This window comes from Ovis canadensis, chromosome 2 (genome assembly GCF_042477335.2).
Source record: "Ovis canadensis isolate MfBH-ARS-UI-01 breed Bighorn chromosome 2, ARS-UI_OviCan_v2, whole genome shotgun sequence".
NCBI classification, from domain to species: Eukaryota; Metazoa; Chordata; class Mammalia; order Artiodactyla; family Bovidae; genus Ovis; species Ovis canadensis.
The window spans coordinates 97,706,485-97,729,009 of NC_091246.1; the positions used below are offsets into that span (position 1 = coordinate 97,706,485).

At 38.7% G+C, this 22,525-nt stretch overlaps 1 protein-coding gene across 1 annotated transcript in view; it reads right to left on the reverse strand.

Annotated features, from left to right (window-relative positions):
* The window catches only part of LINGO2 (leucine rich repeat and Ig domain containing 2), a 1,426,386-nt gene that overhangs the window by 446,187 nt on the left and 957,674 nt on the right, over nucleotides 1-22,525 (reverse strand). The window contains exon 5 of the mRNA XM_069574164.1: nucleotides 20,353-20,385. The gene's annotated coding sequence lies outside the window, so the exon portion shown is untranslated. The remainder of the gene's footprint in view (nucleotides 1-20,352; nucleotides 20,386-22,525) is intronic.

The window sequence follows — 22,525 nt, forward strand, 5'->3', positions numbered from 1 at the left end:
ATTCTTTCTGTGTGGCTAAGTATGTGGGTATGTGTTGTTATGGAAAAGTTACCATTTCCAAAATAACATTTGGCCCCTAAATAAACTGCTAAATATTTTTGCATTCTCTTCCTAGGTGTACTAGATGCCAGCTGAAACATACATCCATGTCTACTTCTGAAGCAACAAAAGGTTTCTTGAGGAGAATAAATGAAGACAGATCTGAAAAATTACACATGGACCCTTTCTCTCCACACAGATGGGTGGAGGTCCCTAGAGAGCTCTGTGGACTCCTCCGGAACTTAGTTCTGCATGCTGATCAGCCAGCTCTAGGAGGGTTCTCAGTGCAGGATTGAAACAGTAGGCTAAGAAAGACTAGTTTTGTGCAGTTTCAGCACGTAAGACTCACACTATGCTCTCTGAGGAATGTGGTCTCCATAACGGCATGTGTGTGTGTGTGCATGAGGAGAAAATATCTATTACCAATGCTTTGACGTACTGCCACAAATCTAAGTACCATTATGTAACACAAATTTGCAAGAAAATCTTTACTGGTCAGGTGAACTTGGCCTGGCAGAGAGTGATAAATATGAACTGAGAGATGATGTGATAGAAAGCAGATTTACAGGAAACTGCAATTCTAGTGTTTAGTTAGATGTTCAATCAATTTTAGCATCTACAAAGAGCTGTGAATGTAGCCAGAGATGATGGAAGGAATTATCTCTGAAAAGGTTCATGTTTGGGAACGCATGTAAGAATTAAAGATTTTAAAATTAAAAAAAAATGTATGTAAAAAAACAACAACAACAAAAAAAAACAACAAAAAAAAGAAGCAAACAATTATAAACCACTCATCCTTGTAATGGTGAAAGTGTCTTAACTGTAACACATCAGTCACAAAGATATTTGTTTCCGGCTACTATAAACTAAATATGCATCAAAGTGGTCCAGTGATACTACAGATTTATGGGTTAACACGAACTATTGGACTATCATACTTATTTTCCTAGTTCCCATCAGAGTTCATTTCTCAATCATTTCTCTCTAGGTCCTTTAAAAGACACAGCCTCCCGGGTCCTTAGACTCAGAACTAAGGCACAATATTAACACTTGATACACATGAGGTATTTTAACAGGCATGCCCTCAGTCCCCACCAGTCACTGATTAGAGATGGTTCTTCTGCAGCTATACAAACTGTTCATGAGAAAGTTGGATAAGCTGATTAAATCACACAGCTTGGTTATTGGCAGCAAAGACCAAATCCCAGGTCTACCTGTTGTATCATAAAATTGATGTTTTTATCTACTACACTATGCAACTGTTTCAAGGAAAATAATTTAAAGCTAGACAAGAGCTTCCACATTTCAAAGTAAATTGCTAGAGTTGTAAGACAACTTAGAAATCACTTAATCAAATGGCCTACCACTAGAGATATCGCTTGTGCCACACCCTGAGGTAATGATCACCCAGGCTCACCTGAATGATCCCAGTGACAGGTGATCATTGTTGGCGACGGAATGAAACACCAACACTGCAGAGTGGTTTAAATCTTTATATTTTAACACTTTTAACTTACAGCTGCTTTATTTTATATCTTTTGCACAACCCCCTACAGGGCAAGCTGCCAAGCACTATGATTCAGAGACTATATAGTGCGCAGGCGCAGGGCGAGATAACCTTTACCTTGGCTTATTTACTGCAGCGAAGACTTTGTTTTGGGGAACTTCCTTATCAACTTAGAATCCATTTTGTCCCAAGGTCTGTTCCTTTTGAGGAATCAGAGAAACATCCTTGTGTGCAAGCAATGTTCTTTTCCCATGGGAACAAACAGGATTTTTAGCTGAACATCTCGTTTGCAAGAATGCTCAGCCCTGGTTGAGAGTCTCGTTTGCAAGCACTTCTCAATCTTCCTTAAACCTAATTCCCTACACTGGGCAGAACATCTCATTTGCAAGAATGTCCAGCCCTGGTTGAGAGTCTCGTTTGCAAGCACTTCTCAACCTTCCTTAAATCTAGTTCCCTACACTGGGCAGAACATCTCGTTTGCAAGAATGTCCAGCCCTGGTTGAGAGTCTCGTTTGCAAGCACTTCTCAACCTTCCTTAAATCTAGTTCCCTACACTGGGCAGAACATCTCGTTTGCAAGAATGTTCAGCCCTGGTTGAGAGTCTCGTTTGCAAGCACTTCTCAACCTTCTTTAAACCTAGTTCCCTACAGATCATTACTCCACTGTTGATCAGTTTTTTGTTTTTTGCTGTTGCTTTGGTGGGACATACCATGTCCATTCATTAGAAAACCATATTTTCCAAAACAACAACAACAAAGCCTCCAAATTTTACTATTGGTATTTCTAAATTTGACCTATAGTTCAGTTCAGTTCAGTTCAGTGGCTTAGTCGTGTCCGACTCCTTGGGACCCCATGGAATGCAGCATGTCAGGCATCCCTGTCCATCATCAACTCCTGGAGTTTACTCAAACTGATGTCCATCGAGTCGGTGATGCCATCCAACCATCTCATCCTCTGTCGTCCCCTTCTCCTCCCTCCTTCAATCTTTCCCAGCATCAGGGCCTTTTCCAATCAGTCAGTTTTTCACATCAGGTGGCCAAAGTATTGGAGTTTCAGCTTCAACATCAGTCCTTCCAATTAATATTCAGGACTGATTTCCATTAGGATGGACTGGTTGGACCTCCTTGCAGTCCAAGGGATTCTCAAGAGTCTTCTCCAACACCACAGTTCAAAAGCATCAGTTCTTTGGTGCTCAGCTTTCTTTACGGTCCAACTCTCACATTCATGCATGACTATTGGAAAAACCATAGCTTTGACTAGATGGACCTTTGTTAGCAAAGTGATGTCTCTGCTTTTTAATATGCTGTCTAGGTTGGTCATAACTTTCCTTCCAAGGAGCAAGTGTCTTTTAATTTCATGGCTGCAGTCACCATCTGCAGTGATTTTGGAGCCCACCAAAATAAAGTCTATCACTGTTTCCACTGTTTCCCCATCTATTTCCCATGAAGTGATGGGACTGGATGCCATGATCTTAGTTTTCTGAATGTTTAGGCCAGTGAACATTAAAGTGAGCTTTAGGCCAACTTTTTCACTCTCCTTTTTCACGTTCATCAAGAGGCTCTTTAGTTATTCACTTTCTGCCATAAGGGTGGTGTCATCTGCATATCTGAGGTTATTGATATTTCTCCCAGCAATCTTGATTTCAGCTTGTGTTTCTTCCATTTCAGTGTTTCTCATGATGTACTCTGCATATAAGTTAAATAAGCAGGGTGACAATATACAGCCTTGACATACTCCTTTCCCTATTTGGAACCAGCCTGTTGTTACATGTCCAGTTCTAACTATTGCTTCCTGACTTGCATACAGATTTCTAAAGAGGCAGGTCAGGTGGTCTGGTATTCCCATCTCTTTAAAAATTTTCTGGAGTTTGTTGCGGTCCACACAGTCAAAGGCTTTGATATAGTCAATAAAGCAGAAGTAGAGAATAATAGTCAGTGTTGCCAACATATAATTTGGATATTACAAAAGCAATTTTATAGTTGATTTAGGAACATAGAGAAACAAGAATAGCTTAGGTCCATGGTAGATTTTTTTTTAATGGCTGAAGAATTTCCTCAACCATATTTTAAACAGCAATATCTTTGTCTCTGTGACAAAAATTCCCCCAAAATAAAACACATTCTGATTATATATAATACTAGAATATACTTAGAGACAGCTTAATTATTAGAAATCTCATTCTTCTTTTGACCTGAAATTTTTCTCCCAGATGCTCTTAGTATTTGACCATATTTCTAACCTCTGAAGAAACAACCGATACGTTTACTTTCTTTTCAGCTGAGTGATAACACTACTTCTTGGAACAGAAATAGAGAAGGAGAGGATAAAAACTACTCTAAGATTTTTAAAAGTGCTATAAGCTAACATCAAAGATAAATTATTCATTAATTTTTTAAATATCCATAGCCTCCTATGTAATTAGGCTCCCTTTCACTTTCATGCATTGGAGAAGGAAATGGCAACCCACTGCAGTGTTCTTGCCTGGAGAATCCCAGGGACGGGGGAGCCTGGTGGGCTGCCGTCTATGGGGTCACACAGAGTCAGACACGACTGAAGTGACTTAGCAGCAGCAGCAGCAAGCAGCAGCATTGGGGTGGCCAAAAAGTTTGTTTGAGCTTTTTCCATAAAATGCTACAAAAAAACCTGAACAAACTTTTGGCTAACCCAATAGTTAAAACAGATGAAGTACATTAAGCCTCTTTCATGCTTGTAAACTGAGTTAAACTTACTTATCTCACAGGTTTTAAATTAATAGTAAATAAAATGGGGACAGTTAGAAAACACAGTTTTTTTTTACTGGTGAAAAATCTAGAAGTCCTTCAGTTACAGAAATAAAGCAAAACAAATCAATAAATCAATATTTTACATCGAGGGACAGGTATTCTTTGGTCTTCTCAATGATATAACTTCATTACATGAGGTACACTGTGGTGAATTTAAAGAGCGAATATTAAGTATCAGAAGCTTTATGTGCGATATTGATCACAGACAGGTTGGTTTTTATATATAAAAAGTATTCACTCTCAAATAGAATCTTATATGTGCTATGTTTCTACAGTGAGACATCTCCTTGATTATAAATATTATAAAGCATTTAATATAAGCAAGAATTGGGATGCAGATAACCATATAGCAACATTTTCATTTTAGATGATTTTTTACTCAACAAGTATATTTCAATCAATAATAAAGCACCATTTGTTTTGTATTTCACAGCATCACTCATACATAGTTTAAGTGCTAACTGAAATTTCACATAATATTTGTCAAAAGATATCAAGTGGAAAAGAGTAGGAAACTACTCATGGAGCAAGGATTCTACAAATTCTGTGCAAAAGTTTTTCACCAACTATTCCCAACACCTATTAAGGAATCAATATATGTTAGCTATATTGATTAGATTATATGTATCAAGTAAATAAACTAAGAAATTAAAGTATATTATCTATGCATTCCTTGGATGCAAAAGAGTAAATTAAAGCCTTTAACAATTGGAGATATTTTTATTAGTGCTTTAAAATCTCAACTAATTTCATTAAAAGGATAGATTCAGAGTAATTATTTTCTCTCTCCATTTCGACTATTAAAACTACATCAAAACCATTTTCTTCTTTTTAGCTTGAAAAACAGAATAATATTATAATAACTATAACAATAAAAGTTCTTCAGCTCTTTGTGCCAGGCACTATTTTAATTGACTTGCATTAATTAACTCATTTAGTTGCCACAACAGGCCTTCAAGGGAGGTATTATTATTATCTTCCATTGTAGATGAGAAAACCAAGGCATACGAAGTTAAATCACTTTTTCCAGGGTCACAACTAGGAAGTGGATTCTAAGTCAGGAAGTTGATCCCCAGGTTTACTTAAGTCACAAAACAATATCTCCTGTCATCTAGGATAGTACCTAGCTCATGGTAGATTCTAAATCATTATTTTTGTACTACTCACTCATGCCTGGAAAGAATAGTTCACCAGATACTATAGCAATGTGTGATGAAATGCCATGGGTTTCAGGATGAGAACCCTTCAGCGAAGCAACTTAGAATTCAAAGATGAGCCTTGCAGTTCATACCCTGACAGCCAGAGATACGGCAGGGGTACCCTTAACACCTGGAGCAGGGACATGGGCCACTGATAGAAAATGTAACTTCTCTGCCCGTCAGTTTCCTAATTTATAACTTAAGGAAGATGTTGACCCAGGTGGTGGTGGTGGTGATTCCCATGCCACTGGACTGCTGTGAAGAAGACATGTCTGGTACAAAAATACACACTCTATGGATCCTAGGTACAGTAAGTCTACTGTGACTGGGCATCTGGTTCCAGCAAGGAACCAGAACCTGTGCCATCAATGTCAGACATGAATGAAGTTGCAGCTTCCCCTCCATCTCCTATTGCCGATGATCCTGCAGCTCTACCTTTTCCCACCTCCTCCCCCTCCTCTAGTCAGTAACTCTTCTTGCCTGTTCCCTTGATGCCAGACCCTGTATGCCAGCTGTTGTACTTTACTACTCTACTTTTCAAGCTACTGTAAAGTTAAAAATGTCTTCTTTATTTTTGGTGTTTATTTATTATTTGTGTGAAATTATAAACCTATTAGAGCACGGTACTATATAGCTGATTGTGTTAGTTGCATACCTAAGTTCATTGGACTTAACGAATGTGCTCTCAGAACAGAACTCATTTGTATGTATGTAGAGGACTTACTATATTATCATCATTACTATATCCCAGCTCGTTTAGCTGACTCTCTTCTGAGCACACAACTGCTCAAGGCTAGGAAATTTTTTCGTCCATCAGAAAAAGAGGTTATTTGGGCTGATTTCCCTGTCTTGTCAGAGATTGAGTCCAATACTGTAAAAGGGGAATCTGTGTAAGTCTGTTCATATTCATTAGCTGTTGTCAAGGCTTGCTAATTCCAGATTGTTCTGAGACACTAGGGAGAGAGAGGCAGATCACAGAATGCAAATTTTCATATGCTAGATGCCCTTGAAAATCAGTAATTCTGTTTCTATGAAAGTGTTAGTCGCTCAGTCATGTACGTCTCTTTGTGACTCCAGTGGACTGCAGCCCACCAGGCTCCTCTGTGTATGGAATTCCCCAGGCAAGAATATTGGAGTGGGTAGCTATTCCCTTCTCCAGGGGAATCTTCCCAAACCAGGGAGTGAATCCAGGTCTCCTAAACTGCAAGCAGATTCTTTACAGTCTGAGCCGCCAGGGAAGCCCTTCTGTTGCCTGTACTCTCTACCAAACTCCAAACTCCACTTCCAGAAACAGGGACTGAGACAGGTTGTCTCCTGCACCTTTCTGGGTTTTCAGCAGGGGGCGAGCAATTGCCCTCCTCCGCCCTCCACTGTCAGGGAGAATTGGTGAGCAAGTCCTTCAGATTCTTGCAGTTTTGAAAGCCAGTCACAGCTGCCCCATTCTTTCATCTCAGCCCTCACAAGGATGGACACAGCAAAAAGACTCTGGGCATAAGCTGTCCACAGGAAACTAGTCTCTCTCCAGAAGATACCTGCTTCCACACTGTATAATTTCTGGATCAAATTAACATCAACCCTCATGATTGCCAAATACAAAACAAACAGACAACACACTGATCCCAGAGTAACACCTCCTTCCCTTGACTCACCCACACCTGCCCTAACCCTGGCTCTGAGATTCCAAAAAGACACGGAACAATTCATTTTCTAACTATATTCCCTATCGAATCAGAAACACATCTTTAGCATGATACTCTTTTCATCTCAATCACTGCCCTGTGAGTGACAGAACGCAAACAGATTGATGGGCCAGGCTGCAAAATTAATATCTGAAAGAGAAATAATATGCAGTTGCTTTTTCTCCCCACAAGTCCCTTTAGGACCTACAAAGGAAAAGCCATAATACATTTACAGTGCACGTAGTTATAAAATGAAGATATAGAAACACTGAGACTTTTTGGCAAAGGCTGACAGGGTAATGCACAGCACTGGTTTGGCCTCAGTACTTGACTTCACAGACACACTTGCCACTCAGAATCAATGTTCTCTATGGTGATGACCTCTCAAAACTAGCCCATAAGCACTGGTTCACTCTAGGAACTGAGGCAGTGAGGTACATGATGGCAGATAACTTAGGTATGAATTGTGCTTCTGTTATTTGCTACCCGTGTGGGTTGAAATTAATTATTTAATTTTTCAAATCTTCAGGAGGATCATCTATAAAGCGTACACACTACAAAATTTCTCCAAGAGCTCTGGAAGAGAATGTCATTGTAACCTACTTAGCACAAAATTTAGCACATAGTATGAGCTCACAAAATGATGATCATTAATGTAACCACTAAACAGCAGATACAACCTACGATTTTAACTATAACTAGCTACTAAGTAGGGCAATACGTGCATGCTAAGTTGCTTTGGTCATGTCCTACTCTTTGCAACCCTATGGGACCTTAGCCCACCAGGCTCCTCTGTCCATGGGATTCTCCAGGCAGGAATACTTGGACTGGGTTGCTGTGCCCTCCTCCAGGGGATTTTCCCAGCCCAGGGATCAAACCTGAGTCTCTTCCATTGGCAGGTGGGTTCTTTACCACTGGTGCCACCTGGGGAGCTCAAGTATGGCAATGTTTTTGTTAAAATGGGAAAACATGAATTTCAAGGTTCACTTTCAGATGTTAGAGCATCACTTCTTTGACCTGGCAGTCAGAAAAAGGCTTTTTATCTTTTATTACAACCCTAGAATTTGGGTTCAGTAGAGGTAGCTGGGAAATAGAAAAGTAGGGGTTACACTAAAGAATAAGTAACTCTACAAAGTACTATCTTTCCTTTGAGTGTGGCCTGTAGTTTACAAAGCTTGCCTATACAAACTAGTTGCTTATCTCGACTGACTTTCTAGAATCATCATTTATAAAAAATTCCAATGAAGCTGGAATTTCTACAGACGTTCTTTCTACATGATCTGAGAAGTTGAGTGTTTTCCACAAGGTCTTTGAGGGTGTTTGAGGTACAGATATTCTCCTAAGCCCCGACACAGCATCACCCAAGGATGCTGCCTGCTTGCTATCTTGCTTCTGCTTCTCTCTCACCATGCTTCTCATTACCTCATCTTCTTCATTCTACGTATGATTTCCAAACACAATCAGAAATATATAGGGATAAACTAACAGGGCATTGGAGGCAGAGATGTAGGAGAGCACGAAAACAATCAGACGTAAATATTAGACAACATATTTAAACTCTTTTTTCCTATGAGCAATGTGCTATGGTATTTTCTGTCCTGCAGTCTGTCCTACCCTAGCCTATCCTACCTTACCCTGTTCTGCCCTGTCCTGTCTTATTTTCTCATATCCATTCCATTGCAGTCAGGATGGCTAATATTACAGAGAACACAAATGGAGAAAGGGAAGCCCTCATACTTTGTTGACGGGAATGTAAATTGGTAAAGCCACTGTAGAAAACAGTGTGGAAGTTTCTCAAAAAACTAAAAATAGAACTGTCACATGACCCAGGATTTGTATGATTGTGTGTGTATCTGAAAAAACTGAAAACACTAATTTGAAAAAAATATATGCCTCCACCCTGGCAATGTTCATAGCAGCATTATTTACATTTGCCAAGATACAGAAGCAACTTAAGGGTCCATCAACAGATGAATGGATAAATAAGATGTCACACACACACACACACACACACACACACACACATGCACACAGTGGAATAGTTCTCAGCTATTAAAAAGAATGAAATTTTGCCATTTGCAGTAACATATGGATCTGGAGGGCATTATGCTAAGTGAATGAGATAAAGAAAAATTCTGTATGATATCACTTACATGTGGAGTCTAAGAAATACAGCAAACTAGTGAATATAAGAAAAAAGAAGGAGACTCACAGAGAACAAACTAGTGATTACCAGTGGGGAGACTGGGTGGAAAGGGATGTAGGAGTGAGGAGCAGAAGGTAAAAACTACTGGATGTAAGAAAGACTTATGGATGTATTGTACAACATGGGGGGATAGATCCTAATGACTGTAAATGGAAAGCAATATTTAAATATTTACCACTTTTTTAATTTAAAAAAATAAAAAACGCTGGAGCCATCACTAAACTGATTTCATAATCCTATAGTGAATCATGAGCCATGATTAAGGCACTGTTCTAGATACCCTATTCTACTTGGAGCAGTCAAGGTCACAGCTTAGGGCCTTGATTTTTCAAACCAGAAAAAGCCATCTGCTTCAGCAAAGGTCTTTTGCTCCTTTCCTAGACTGTGAAACTAGATGGTTATTTAACCATTTTACAAATTTTTTTCTTTCTGTTGCACACATTATTTCATGCATTTTTAACAGTAATTTTATGAGTTCAGTAAAACAGACTTTTATAGACTTCCATATCTTGTAAAGATGAAGAAACTGAATCTTAGGTTGAGTGATTTTTGAAGGTCACACATCTCGTGATTGGCTCTGCTTTAGAATCCAGACTCACATTCATCTCTTCTCCATTTGCCTCTCCAAGAGCAATAGAGTATCACTTAAATCTCAATTTCCTAAGTAAATACTATTTGCTAAAAATACAGATTTCTGGTTCCCTTTCATACAGAAGCAGAATCTCTAGAGCTGGGCATGCAAATATGTGATTTCAAAATGGTCCAGAACTGGTATAGATCAAACTAAGTGTATATTCTCACTACAGAGCAAGAGAGAGGCAGAGACAGAGAACTTCTTGGGGCTTCAGTAAGGATTTTGTTATTTTGTTTCAAAAGGATGTGAGGGAACACAGCTCCAATATTTTGGCCATGTGATACCAAGAGTTGACTCACTGGAATAGACCCTGATGGGAAAGACTGAGAGCAAGAGGAGAAGGGACAGATAAGATGGTTGGATAGCATCATTGACTCAATGGACATGAGTTTGAGCAAATTCAGAGAGATAGTGAAGTACAGGGAAGCCTGGCATGCTGCAGGTCATGGGGCTGCAAAGAGTCAGACACAAGTTAGAGACTGACAACAAGAAGTTAAATACAACTGAACACCGTACAAATTATAAGTAAATCAAGTATGAAGACTGACTAACAAGATCCAGAATACAAAAACCAAGCCTGTCAGAAAAGTCACTTGGCTTTGAATTGGACTCGAATTCTTCTAGCAGCTAAGATAAATTAAAAGTGCTTTTAAAAGATATTATATATATATATATATGCATATATATATATATATATATATATATTTTATTCTGACAGTATTATTTTGGTTCTAATTCTTCCAGCATCTGAGCAAAAGAAAAGATGTCTGCTACCTTTCATTTTCTAAGTCAGAACTGAAGGAAGTACTGAAACATATGGGTGCTGAGGAAGTCCACAAGTTTGGGCACTACTTTCAGATCTCTTACCCCACCCCAACATTAACATAATTATAGTATCAGTACCAAATGAGTATCTCTGCACAATAAGCATGATAAATAGATTTTTCTATTTCATATTCATAAAATTGTTAGGATGCATTTTCAACTTTATGGATAAGGAAACTAAAGTTAAGAGATTTTAATCAATTTATCCAGAGACATACAAAGTAACTGAAAAAACTGGGATTCAAGCCCAGATACTTCACCTCTAGAGCTTATATTCTGCTGACTCAGAAAAATGGTAAGTGAATTAACCATGACACGTATGCACCAGTCCTTTGAGAAAGAGAACGAAAGCAAAGATGAGAAAATAGGGGAAAGGAACAGTGTATGAGACAATCAGAAACCCAGGCTGAATCAGCCATTATTTACCAGGAGGGGGCGGTCCCTGTGTGTGCGCACTCCTGCGTGCGTGCATGCTAAGTCACTTCAGTCGTGTTCCGCTCTGCGATCACATGGACGGTAGATGGGATTCTCCAGGCAAGAATACAAGGGTGGGCAGCCATGCACTCCTCCAGGGGATCTTCTGGACCCAGGGATCAAACTTGAGTCTCTTATGTCTCCTGCATTGCAGGCAGATTCTTTACCACTAGTGCCACCTGAGAACCTGTGCTGGGTACCTGGGGTACAATTTGATTCAGGACATGTAGACATGTCTTCCAAGTCCTGGATTATCTCTGGCTCCCAAAGACAAGTGTTCAGGCAATACCCATACTAACAGAGGTCTGAGTTTCTTGAGCAATATGAAAAAACTCAGTTTAATAAGTTCTAAAATGTAGAACGTAGGGGTTTATTTTTATTTGTCCTTTCATTGGATCACATATTAATCATCCCCATTCGATTCACTAGCATTAGCTAGTTAGACGAGACTATGTGGGTATGTTCACTTGAAAAAATTCTTTATTTCAGACAAACTGTATTTAAAAAAAAAGAATTCTACTATCTTCATGATTAGTTTCTGAAACTTCTATATTCATTAGATATCTTTAGGCTCACAATGATTTTTGTGTAGAGATATTTTTGTTATATGATTAATAACATATGCTTGAAATATAGTACACATTTATATACATGCCATACTATATATCTATATCCATACCTATATTTTGAAGGCTTAAGGAGTTTTGCACCCTTTGTAAACTCAGCTTCCTTTCCTATAAAGAATTGGACTCCTGGATTTGGCTCCTATGTCTAAGACCTGAAAATATGTCCCAAATTGTATGATGTGTTGTCTGAGTTTCTTGGGTATAAACTCTTCTACATGTATTAATGCTTTATATATAAGATCAGTTTTTCCTACAATAACCTTTTATACTATATACCCTGCTGTGTTGTTACCTTTGTATTATGCCCATCAGACAAAGGTACATGAAGACATATTCTTTGCAAAGCACTTAGCACAATGCTCAGTACTTACTAAGTGCTAAGAAATGTTTCTCTCCTTTCTTCCTTTCTAAACCCAAACCCTTCTCCACTGTATGATCTGTGTCTGTCTCTTTGCTTTATTCTTCCTTCAAGCCCATATTCACACTATGTTTCTAGCACTGCCTTTATCCCCAAACAGGAGATTGTTTTGAAATTGCCTTTTTGTTAAAGAAAAGTCAGAAGAGGAAATATGTGTTGCAATTATGTTCATTAGGTACAAAAATGTATTTTCTCTATTTGCTCTTGGTCACGTGAGTCACCAGGAGAAGTATTACCACTTTACTTCTCTTCTATTTTAAAATAGTAGTTATTCTAAGCTTCCTGAGAGACTGAAATATACTGTGAACTATAGAATGCGGTCCCCCCAGACTCCCTCTGACTCACTGAGATGCTTTGCATGATTAGATATTATAGTCTATTCTATGAGAGCAAAGGATGTACCATCCATGACTGAGTAGAAATATTTTTTCATTCTTTTGTGCAAGAGTTTGGTTGTTTTCAGATGCTGTCTCTCTGTTCTGAGAACCATCTACTGCTGTTTGCTTTATTTTTCCTCTATATTGCTTTCAAGCTGGGATACTAGGTAAGATGAGCACCACAGTCAAAATGGCACCATGCTGCTGAAGCTGACATCAAGTACTTTTGGTGGTCCACAGGAAACAGCATCACTTTATTCTGTGTTTAATCTCTAAGATGGGGAATCGGCCGAGGCACCTGCCATTTTATACAACTCTCTAATCTTCCTCTTTATTAGCTGTCTGGCAACATCATTACACTGACTGCATGGTTTAAATCTTGTTCACTCTTGTAATCTAAAAAGACAAGGGAATGTCTCTGAAGAGACGAACTTAGTCTCTTCTACTGTAGACAGTTTTTTTTTTTTTTTCAATGTAATTTTCCTTGAAACAAAAATGCTTTTATATTTTCACAGGAAAAGAGACCATCTCTTTGCCATCTGAGTAAGTATTTTGCATTACAATTGTCCAGATGTTCAAGATGCCTACTGAAGCTTTCTCTGTTTAACAGCTAATTCTCTAGATCAGTTGTTTAAAAAGGCACATATTATAGTATATTTCCTCATTCATTTACTTATTTATTTCATTCATTCAAATAACATCTATCCAGTTCTTGCTATGAATCACACACTAGGCTAGGTACTGTGAATACCAAAAAGAAAAAAAGGATACTTTTATTTGAGCAAACGAACAGGGAAGATAAATTTACAAAAAGATAAATTGTAACACAACACGTTAAGTGGTACGATGTGAGTATGAGCCAAATGTCCTAGGAATACACAAGGATTCTTGTTCAAGCTTGAATAGGAGATTACACAGAGGAGGAAGAGTTATTTGAGTTCCATTTAGCCAGGGTATGTCTGTGAGAAGATAAGGGGGAAGGGCATTCTTAATAGGTTAGTGTGGCTGGAACAAAGTAGCTTGGTAGGAGAACAGGACAGAAGATGGGAATGCCACTTGGATCACAATGTGAAAAATTAATTGGAATTAATCAACTGGAATAATTGCCTAGGGAAGGGATGGCCAATGTAAATATGGCTAAAAGGTAAGAACTGGATCTGGGCTACAGAGGTGGTGTGTATCGTCAAACAGGGCATGATAAGTCGCTTCAGTCACCTCCGACTCTCTGTGACCGCAGGGAACTGTACTACACCAGGCTCCTCTGTCCGTGGGATTCTCCAGGCGAGAATACTGGAGTGAGCTGCCATTCCCTCCACCAGAGGATCTTCCCAGCCCGGGGACTGAACCTTTGTCTCTTACGTCTCCTGTACTGGCAGGCAGGTTCCTCATCACTAGCACTCCTTGGGAAGCTCCATCTTGAAACCAGCTTCATGGCAGAACAAGAAGAGCCAGTGCTAGAGGGCGCATCTGCAACATCCTGTGCCACACTGCTGTCTAAAAGGGGGCTCTGGCTGGCCTGAGTGAGGGCAGAAACAGCAAGAGCACCAGAAGAGGAGGAGGGCCACGGAAGGAAATCGGGAGAAAGCTAAGCCAGGGAGGGCCAGAAAAAGACGAGGCCACAGAAAGCCAAGAGTGGTTTGGGGTAGGGATTTTTCACCTGTGTGGGAGTTTAACCTTCCCTTTCAGTGTTAAAGAATCAGAACAAGAGCTAAGAGCAAAGTTCCCATCAGTCAGGAGCCCAGTTTTTCCCTCCTCCTCAGCTTATGGAAAGTGTACCTAGTTTGAGACTAACCCAGGAGCCTTAGAGGGCTTCCCGGGTGGTGCTAGTGGTAAAGAGCCACCTGCCAATGCAGGACACTTAAGAGATGCGGGTTCGATTCCTGGATCAGGAAGATCCCCTGAAGAAAGACAGGGCAACCCACTCTAGAATTCTTCCCTGGAGAATCCCATAGACAGGGGAGCCTGGTGGGCTGCAGTCCATAGGGTCACAGGGTCGAATATGGCTGCAGCAACATAGCATGCATGCAGAAGCCTTAGAGCAGAGAGAGGAGAGAAAAGAAGGGTGTGTCCAGGTGGAGCCTATTGCTTTCTCTTAACTCTCTGCAGCCACTGTACTAAAAGAGCTATACCCCACCTCCCTGCTGGTCTGCATTTGTGGAGTGGACCCAGGACATAGCATCATCAGGTCCAGGGAGGAACGAATGGAGAACATTAACTAGTTGACCCCCTAGTGTTAGCATTTCCTCTATATTTCACCCCTGTTCATGATCCTCAGGCTATGTTGGAAGGACTACCATGGAGGAACTCACAAGTTACCCGTGCTTTGGGTGCAACATGTTTTATAGTAATGTTCCTCTGTATATTGAGCTGGATATGTTTCCGTGATCCTTCTGGCGTCTTTATCACTTGGTACCATAGGCTTAATCAGATCTCTCTTCCACCTGAGATCCCTTCATATATTTGAAAACAGCTAACACACTTCTCAGCTCCTTCAAGAAGGGAAAGAAAATGGATGGTGGAAGACTCACTGCCTTCTGTAACATATTAAGCTGGGATCATTCACCTGACTTGGTTCCTTTATGACGAAGATCAACATGAAAATCAATAAATAAGCACACAAACCAGGAAAAAATAAGAAGAAAAGAGAAATTAATCCCAAGGTAAGACCAAGATTTAATGCTAGAGTAAATTACACAATTAGTTGTATCAAAAATACATTTAAATTTAGCAGTGCTATAATGATTCAGTAGTATTGCACTAATAATACCACACCAATGGATTCAATTAGAAGTGAATCCATTTCTCTGCCCACTACATATGCTTCTACTGCCTAACTGCTACTAACAGTGCAATTCTGAGTCCATCACCATCCTCGTTACTGTACATATAAGTATACATGCACTTATATGTATGTAAATGTATGCTAATATACAGAATATAAATGGCTGAGACAAGATTTACTAACATGTGACTATCTTTAGTATTTCCAGAGTCTGTCTTGATTTTAATTTCTCTCACTGAAAAATCTGGATAATGTGCCAAGATAAAATCAGACTGATGGGAGAGACAGAGGGAAGGTTTAGGCAGAGAATCCAGTTGAACAACGTAATAAAATATTGGAAGAGGAGAAAGAGATATACACAAGAAAATCATGAGAACTGGGGCATAAGAGGAGTTTAATATTTTGGTTTGTGAAAACATTCAAAATATTGCCTGTTATAAATAAAGGAGAGACGGGAAAAGGGAGTTATTAATTTGATCATCTTAAATGATCTATGAAAAAGTCAAGTGAATATCAGAATTCTCTTTAATTAATAATCATTAGCTAATCTGTGCTTTTTGAATGATACTCTATTTAGAAGCAAGGGAAAAAAATATATATATATTTTTATAGCCGTCTAAATTTGTGGTACTCAAATCTAAACACAATGTTCCTGGTGTGAAAGAATCCGAGTACTAAAGAGTCCTGACATGGAAATAAGACCTACATCCTATTTTCACATACACTAGAAGGACAAAGAGAAATTAGATTTAGACTCTGTAATAAAGAGGAAATTTGTGTTTTTTTTTAATCTGCAATCTTTCTTCTATATTTGAAAAATATGGAGACTTTTCATTCTAATAATATTCAGTCTCTGTACTCTTCTTTGGAGAAGGAAATGGCAACATACTCCAGTATTTTTGCCTGGGAAATCCCATAGACAGAGGAGTCTGGTAGGTTACAGTCTATGGGGTTGCAAAGAGTCAGACATGACTGAGCAACTGAACATGCATGGACCCTTCTTGTTATCTGCTCAAAGATACATTCACATTTTCCAAAGGCCTTCTCTATCTTTACCATTCACTCTAATGATTCAGCTTGTAAGTCACTAACCCCAAGTAATTTCAGCTCAATGGAATGGATTAAACATTTTTTTTTTTTTTTACTATTCTTCCCTACACTCTTGTCCTAAAATATACATTTATGCAAGTACAGACTATTTCAATGAGTTAATTTTTTGATATGTTCATTCTTTCTCTAATCCCATAGTAAAGTTGGAAAACAAACCAACCCCCAGACAACCCCAGAGCAAAAACAAAAGTCTAATCATATGTGTTTGCTTTTTGGTCACTTTCAGTGGGGAGGGTCTTCTATAAGTAATGTAAATGGAACTCACCAAGTTGGAAGAGGTAAGGGTTCAGTGCTCTTGACAAGGCTTAGATCAAAATAAGCTGTAGAATATTTATTGATTTGGAACTTTCTAAATATGGTAAAAATGCACAGAAACTGTAGTGATGAGCTCTACCCTTACAGAACTCTTGGTATAGTCAGGGAAGTAAGATCCTTTGAGAAGGGCTTAACAACAGAGGATGAATGACAATTTCAGGCCCCAGAATGGTACAGAATGCAGTTTCAGAAATAGTTTCCATTCCAAACAAGACCTTCTTGTCTTGGTGAAGGATTGCTTGGTGGTCAAGGTTCAGGAGTGAGTAAGGCAATGTGATTGTGGTCCTTATTTGGACACTAGTGTACTCCATGACTTAGGACAGTTAACTTCTGTGGGCCTGAATTTCATTATTTGAGGGGGAAAAAAAGGCTAAAATGCATACTAGTTTAAAGTACTTTTTAGATATACAAATCTGTAACTGATTCCCTTTCATGAGAAGGGCATGAGCAGACCTACAGGGGATCACACAAGTCATCAGGAAGGGCTGTGTATAAGTGACAGAGTGCTCAGGGGTGATGCAGGGGTAGACTAGCTGTCACAGGCAGGCTCAATCAAAATGTCAGTATTTCCTGGAGGTGGGTCTGGGACCATGGAGATTTGTTTCTTTCAATTCCTCCTTGACCACTGTAGTTTTCACAGGATTAGAGATAATTGTTTTATCATGTACTGTGGAGTCAGTGTGAAGACCATAACTGCATGTCACCCAGTGGTGTTTCAGACACTGATGGATGAGACTACTTGACCCTACAGAGCTGTGCTGCCCCTTTATCCATGTGTGTTTATAAATTAGGTTTTGAGTCTTGCTAACTCAGAGGAAGACATTTCAGTACTATCCTGCTTCACTTGGATTATGAAATACCTAGCAATTTCTATGACACTGAATTAGAAGTGCCATTTTTTCCTGTTGGATCAAAGGGGGCTCTTTCCCTATAAAAGGTCAAAGTTTAACCTGTATACATACTTGACAGAACATGTGTCAAGATGAATCCAAGGACTTATGTGGGAAGCTGACATATCTCCCCTCCTTATACCATCAGTCTGGTGGACCCTGGAGTGTCTGTTGCCTCACCAAGAGAGGCTGAATAAAGTAGGATCTGTTTACTCCAACCCCTTGCATTTGGGCTTACCCTGAGCCCTGGCACCAAGAGGCTCCTGTTGGATGGCTTTTGCATGTTGGTGACACGGTCCGGGGTCAGTGACCAGGCTCCACTGAGAGAGGGATGGCTTTCCTCTAATATGCATGGATGATAGCTACATAAAACATTCTGTAGGTCCCACCAAGAGAAAGGGGCTCTAGTTGCATTCCTTCCACTTTGCCATTTTTATTACCATATAATAATAACTTCTGACCTTTCCTATAGGTTTCCTCTCTTCCACCAATCTTCATCAGCCTCCTGTCCACCTACCATGAATGAAGGGGCTCTCTGCACACAAAGGCACAGACAATGCTAGTTTCTGTCCGAGTGAGATTTGAAAGCTGGCACCAAACCTCTCCTTCCAATGACTTCCTTCCTGCTATTTCATTCTCCTCTCTACTCCCACCCCACCCCCAGCAATCACTGAAATTGCTTACTTCTCTCACCTTTGTGATGTTTATCAAAATCTTATATTTAGAAGAAAAGTAGATACTGTTTGCTACCAGAAGATGTTCTAACTTGATAGACTGTCCCAGGTTATCTATAATTTCACAGGCAACCAAATGTGACCATAGGGTGAATACATACATCTCTGATGGCGAACATGAAAGATCACGTCCATAGAGTTTATTTCAGAGAAGTGAAGATGCTGCCTGCCACTAATAATAATGCTTTGTAATAATAGTAATCATAGAAAAATAATAATATGGCAACAATCATTTACTATATTCTTACAATATGTCAAAGTGTTGTAAACACAGAATCTCATTTATTCTCTAACAACCTTATGAAGAATGTAGTCTCATTTCTTTCATTTTACAACTGAAAAAAGCAGGGACTAGAGATGTTAATAAGCTGGTCCAACATGCAAAAAGTATATGGGTAAATAACATTCAAACTCAGGCACTCTGATTTGAGAGACCAGCTTCTCAACCACTACTCAGCACTTCCCAGTAAGTATTATAATTACATAGATTGATGGCTGAGACCATTTAGACTTCTTTAGATTAAATGAGTTAAATTAGATTGGCAGATTGTCACTAGAGTCCCTTCCAATTATGAAAGTTATGTTTCTGAAAATACCTCTGGCAGCAGAATTTTCTGTTGAGGACCTCAAGACTTCAGTTTTTTTTTTTTTTTCTTTTAATGCTTTACAGGAAATCAATTTCAGTAAGGAAAATTAGAAAGGCTTTTTTAAGTAAATAAATAATACTCATGAAAATAAAACAATAGGAAAATTCCCTCAAAATTAAAACAATATTTAGAGCATGAGTTTATAGATTCCTATTCACTAACCACTGCTGATTTAGCAGAAAAAATTTAGCAGAAAACTTTCAGTCCCTGTTTCCCATGAAGTTTGGTTCAATCTACCACTGCCTTTCTTACAAAGGAGCCATTTCATGTGTATTTTGAATGCTTTGCCTGTTTTAAAATACAATGTAATAACACGCTTGTTCTTGAAAGTCTTAAGACTGCTTAGATCATAAAGGGAAAGAAGGTCTATAGGCAGACTTTTGAGAAAAGATAACTGACATTGTAGATTATAGTAAATAGATTACCACTAAACTGTGTTATAGTAATCTATAAGTAGCAATGCACCTCACACAATAGTAAAAAAACATCATAGAGTTTATTAGTATGCAGAGAGGAGTCATTTGCTCACTGTCACACTAATGGTTTTCTCTCCACCATAATGGTTTTTTCTCAATTATTTGGGACATATCTGACCGCATAACTGAGCCATGTGCTGGAAACACTGCTCATGTATCAGACACAGCAAGTTAAATCGAAGATCTGTGATAGCAGGTGAAGGTTTATTGTCAGAGATATCAAGGAGCATTGGAAAAATGTGTGGGATTGGGAATACGGTGAAGGCAGCCAAACCAGGTATGAATAGAGGAAAATCAGACCACAGGGCCTGGTATGCAGTATGTATGCAATCAGTATTCACTGGGAAAAAATGAATGGTGGATGGACGGCATGATGAATGAATAGAGTAGAAAACCACTGAATATTTCGAATTTCACAGTTTTGCCAAGGATTTTATCAGATTATATTCAGTTGCTACATTGTCCTTTGTAACAATTTATGTTGCCCTTCTCCATCCACAAGTGAAAAAAATAAAAGCATAATGGCTTCTAATCACTACCTGTGAAAAACGAAGGACATATTTCACTCTGCTTCTTTCATACTCTGTTTCCTATTAATAAGAGGTGTTAAAACATCATGAAAAGTACCAACCTTGAACGCTGCATTCTGTTTTTCTCATATCACCTGCAAAAAATAAAAAAGACAGGGGAAAAAAAGGAAATTTAAGTGAAAGCCAATTAAGGCAACAGCAATAAAAAGAGCATTTGTTAAAAAAACACTTTTAGCATTTTTCTCTTGACAAAAGAGACACATTTAACTGTGAAGAGAGAAACCCTCTGATGAAACTTTTTCTCCCCTTCAACTATTTAAAAAAATATTTTGTGCTTTTTGTATTTTGTTAGTTTGCTTTTTAAAATTTCTTAGGGGCATAGCAATCACGAATGACAATGAGGAAAGATACAGGGAGGATGTTTACTAAAAATGATTACATATAAGGAAAAATTACAAAGGCAGGACTTAACCAACCTGTGGAATTCTGCATCATGAGAAGACTGTTTGATAAATTTAGACAAGAGTGTTTTCAGCGGCTATTACAACTTATTCTCCTGTGTTTCTACCCTTGAATGCTAATTAGGACACAGACTCCTGCTACTTGTCTCTTCTCACTCCCCCGATAATCTGTTCTCCCTTATGGACCAAGTGATCATTGTATTGTTTATAATAACGGTTCTACATTCCTTATGGAAATTGTAATTGTGACGCTGAATATTCAAACTGCAAGCCACTCTTCTCAGGGAAATTGTAATTATGATAATGCAATATTTACTCAACTGATGTTTTGTAGTCATTGTTCTCTTTGAGGAATGAGGAGGTAAGGGAAAAACACTGAAATAAAACATCCTGTTGGGATCTCAGATATGTATTTTGGGAAAGCATAATAATAATAGCATTTGTTATATGGTAGACATGACGCAATCAGGTTGCCGTGCATATGACATGTGGGATATTATGCACAGTTATATGTGAATTACACACATTTCTCATTTACCCTACCTACCAAGCCCATGAGGTAACTAACATTTTTATTAAAATTTTCTAGCATCCAGAAGTATTGAAGAATTTACCTAAAATCACAGAGCTAGTAAATCAAGAACATACCAAAGTTAACACAAAAATTATACTATTTTAAAAAATAAACAAAATTCACAGCCAATCACTGAATCTGATTACGTGAGCTCCTAGGAACATGGGAAGTGGATCTCTACTAACTCATCTCATTTCTCTGCCTTATTTCTACTTTGCCAGATCTCTACAACCAGTGTCCCAAACAAAGAGGCGAGGCCTATCATTTCCTCCTTAGGAATTCAGCAGTAGCTGTTTAGGACTTTTTCAAAACTAACAAGAAGTGGTTGAGGAGCTACCATACACAGCACTTTGTATATATGCTTTTATATCCCATAACTCTTCAGGCAAATATTTTCACTACAATTTTATTAATAAGGAAAATGAATCATATCTGAAGTGATTAATTTGTCCAGATTTTCCAACTTGGCCTCTGTTCTTTTAACTTAAAAAATCAACTAGTCTACCAAAAAGTAATGAAGATGAAATGGAACCACAGAAATTAAGGGCAAACAAAACAGGAAATTAAAAAAGAAAGAATAATAAGTACATAAATAAGTGAGATATTAGTAGACCACATTCTACCAACTGGCTTACCACCATCTTATGCAGCTTAAACAATTCTGGGATCTAGGCTTGGTCCTTCTCTTAGCTTCTGATTCCTTTTGATCCTTGCCCAAGAAGTTCCATTCTCCTCTTACATTTCTTTTTTAGGCCTTAGAATAACTTTCCCTTTGTTCTCTTGGTGGAGGCCATCTATTTGATTCAGGCCACACAATATATATTTCTATTTCCCCACAGCCTCATAAAGGCTGTGGAGCTGCCCACCTTGGCAGTAACAGGGATCCATGCTGAGCTTCAATTTCAGCACTATCCATAGGGAGACCAACCAGCCATGTGATAGAAAGCTGATTATGACATTGGACTCCTGACACCTTAAGAATAGTGATTCATTTTGACCTGAACTAAAACCGGTTCTAAATAAGGGTTTGGTTATCTGCCAGCAGAGCCTTATTCATCACTGTTATCCAAGGGCCTATAGAGTACCTGATTCATCAGGACGCAACATGGTATAATATTACCTCTGACCAATGGAAATACAGTGGAAGTCAGCAATGTATATATAATCATGGGACCCACCTATCCTGATACATACGGCATGAGCTAGAAACTGCTGGCCTGACAGACATATGAAATAGCC